We start from the raw sequence: 3,778 nt of genomic DNA on the forward strand, positions 1-3,778 counted from the left end.
AGCGACCATTTTACTCGTTTACGATAAAGAGTGTAGTTAGTATAGTCAAATTAGTTTTGGACTGAAATTACCAATCTATGAAATAACTTTTTTTTAGGATATAGTTTTGGGGCCATTTTAGCAATGTACCTGTCTTCGTGGCTTTGCACGTCAACGGAACTGGGAGGCTGGCCAACTACATTTTATTCATTTGGTATGATAAGAACAATGATACTTTTTTGTACTTTTATGAAAATGTATCTCCATCATTTGTTATATAACATTGTATTAATATAAATAAAATATAAACTTGTATTTTACAAATTCAATGCATTATATAAAAATAACATGGAGTATCAAAAATATAAAATAATATTGATGTGTATTGTTTTTTTTTAATGTAGTGTACAATAATGAATATTATATTAAATTCAGCAATTAATATTAATGTATTTTGTTAAGGTATTACTACCATTATTTGGTGTTTGTTGTGGTGTATTATTGCATCTAGCTAGTGAACCAACTGACAATCGATGGATATCAACATTTGAAAAAGAAACGTTATTATGTCAATCAACAATGAAAGAAAGTGAAAAGGTTTTGTACATGTTTGTATTTCATGTTTTAATTATTGTATTAAGCTCTGTCTACACTATCAAACGTTATGAGACAAAGAATATGCTGTACCCATATATGGACATGATGACGTCATATCACTACCATATTTGGACATATCCCCACCATAGTTGGCTACATCACACCTTTTTTTTTGTCCAACTAGTTTGATAGTGTAGACAAAGCTTTATTATTTCTTTTAATATTATTATCATTCATTATTATTTTATTCGTATTGTTATTTATTTCCATCCTTACACAAATCTTAGTGATTTTAATATTAATTTTATAATTATCATTTTACCTTAGGATTATACCGTACCCTGGAAAGATATAGTGAAATCTGCACCTGTACGGGCACTAGCTATTTCAAATGTTTGCGCTGACTTTGGCTATTTACTACTATGCCTAGATTTACCTACCTATTTTTATTCCATATTAGAATTCGATATTGACACGGTAAGTGTTCTTTGAATTGTAGACCTATTATTGTAATTTGACAGTGCTGTATCTCCACATACTATCTACTTCCGAAGTATCATATGAATATTTGGTAATACAGCATCTCATTTATATCACATGTGGTGCCTGTATCATGTAAAGTTAAGTTAAGGGTTAGGTTACATGTGAAACACATGTGATGTTGTATTACCAAATATTCCTACGATACTAATTCATTGTTTGAAAATCTTAAATAGAGTGGATTTCTGTCAGTGGCTCCCCACGCTGTGTTTTGTATTACAATCATCATTGGGGGATTAGCTTCAGACTATATCATTTCTCACTCGATGCTGAGCGTAACAAACACGAGAAAATTAATTTATGCTCTTCGTAAGTATAAGTACAACTTTATATGTACTGTATTTTGAGGAAAGTGACCAAATATGGTAGTGATATGTCCAAATATGGTAGTGATATGTCCAAATATGGTAGTGATATGTCCAAATATGGTAGTGATATGTCCAAATATGGTAGTGACATGCTCAAATAATGTCACGTAATGTTTGATAATGTAGACAGAGCTTAAGGAAGTAACGCGTACGTATATTATGATTTAATAACCGTGTTTTTTTTATGTTTTATTTTTAGCTCTCGGATTATCCGCATTTTTAGTTGTTTTAACTGGTTATATTGAAAACAAAGTAATCAACGTCATTTTGTTGACTATCGTACTTGGGTTTTATGGACCGATGGCTGGTACAGTCGGGGCTAATGCAATAGATTTGGCGCCAAATCATTCTAGTCTGATTGTTGGAATAGCGTATACATTTTCTACAACACCTGGGTTTATTTCTCCAATGGTAGCCGGAGTAATAACAAAAAAGGAAGTAAGTAACAATTTCCAATATCATTAATATTGTGTACACAATTTACCTTCTACGGCTTTTTTGTTTTGGGCTCTAAATTTGACCGCGACCAATGACTATAGGCCTAGCCCAATTATAACATCTCATTTCTTACGCTAAATAGTTATGACAATTAATAAAGTTTTTTTTTATAAAAGATGTATTATCCCGCAAAAACATTAAAAAGACTTTGAATAGACCATTTCGCAATAATAATGTTAATCACTTCCGTGGAAAAAGAATGTACACAACTGTGCTTTCACTGATAAAAAGAAAAAAAAACGGTTAAATTACAGTTTTTTCAAGTAAATATTTTTTTTTCGATCGAATTAAAAATGACACTGCTTCATCAAAAATATTTTAAAACAAATATTTTTTCAGGGGGACAAGAAACTAGTGATAATTAGATATAATTTTTACATAAAATTGAAAAAGTTTTAAGAATAACGATATAATCAACTGAAAACTATTGTTTTTTTCTTTTGTAACGTTAGTTCTTGTATTGTATTCCTATTCTTTAATAAAATAAAATATTTTATGAATCTGTTAATTCAACTGATTTTTTTTTCAGAACACAATACTGTATATCAATGGCGAATAATATTCTGTATAGTAGCTGGACTTCATATCATTGGGATAGTTTCTTTTGTAATGTTTGGAAGTGGAGAGGTACAGCACTGGGCAAAATCAAGCGAAAATAATACAGAATCAGTACCATTCACATCATTAGAAAATAAACAAAGTAAACATGAATTAATTGATTGAATCTATGAGAGAAGAGTAATTTTAATGTCACAATCTTTTCAGATTGGCATTAAACTCACTCTTCCCTCGAATATTTATGCCACCTTTTATAAATTGAATCTGTTCTACAGTGTCAAAAATATATTAATGTGTTATCTATATGTTATAAAGTTATTATTTATTTATTTCAACAATATTTTACGAGGGTGGTCCAACCAGCAATGTTGGTATCCTACAATTTTAGTGGGATACCAAATCCACAATAATTACCGATTTCAGAAGTTGATAATCTTCTATAATATTATATATCTATATATAAATTTACGTAAGGGCAAAATTCGGTAAATCGCGCGTTATTTCTAGAATGTTTACTCGATGGTATATAAAGTTCGTTAGAATCTCGGTACTGATTTTAACCACCTGATGTAACCCTGTTTACTAATTAAGTTTAGTTAGATAATTAGTTATTGAGGATTAAAGATGTATTGTCCCTTTGACTAATTAAAAAAAAAAAAAAAACAGATTTCGAAAAAAAGTAGGTCATTTTGAAGTATCATAATAGTTATTAACTTTCATCAAAAATTAGTCGAAAAAAAAATCATTTAACTGGAATACAGATGTTTTTTTGTTCAAAAAATAGCTTTGACTTCCAGTCAAAGTTTTAGATCAAAACATATCCCATAATGGAACGTTCTTGGTTGGCTTCTCTGTATAATCATAAAACTTCCTTGCAATCAGTGTGAAAACACCTTCTTAACCGTGACGAGTTGTAAACAATCCTAATTAGCATCATAATGCATACACGTAGTTTGAAATCTTTGTTTACTTTAACTCCCGACGATTTTCCAGATGAAATGTAATAAAACTAATTTACCTGTTAATTCATTAACTTGTTGTTTTCGACTCAAATTTTCGACTGAAAGTGAATAAGTTTAATATTACTTTGATATGGCCAATTTAAATTAAGAATATTTTAACCTTCATTTTTGTGTTTCAAGGGACAATACATCTTTAAAACGAATTTAGGTTCAACGATTTGCCCCAAATAGGGGTGTTTTCCGATCTTGGTATACACTGTCTAATGGATGTTCTTA

At 29.9% G+C, this 3,778-nt stretch overlaps 1 long non-coding RNA gene across 1 annotated transcript; it reads left to right on the forward strand.

Moving 5' to 3' along the window:
- Window positions 1-490: 490 nt before the first annotated feature.
- LOC140043363 (uncharacterized) lies at window positions 491-1,974 on the forward strand. The gene is made up of 3 exons (XR_011844299.1): window positions 491-576; window positions 1,293-1,425; window positions 1,684-1,974. It is a non-coding gene; the product is annotated as an uncharacterized lncRNA (long non-coding RNA).
- The last annotated feature ends 1,804 nt before the right edge of the window (window positions 1,975-3,778 follow it).

This window comes from Antedon mediterranea, chromosome 3 (genome assembly GCF_964355755.1).
Source record: "Antedon mediterranea chromosome 3, ecAntMedi1.1, whole genome shotgun sequence".
Lineage (NCBI taxonomy): Eukaryota > Metazoa > Echinodermata > Crinoidea > Comatulida > Antedonidae > Antedon > Antedon mediterranea.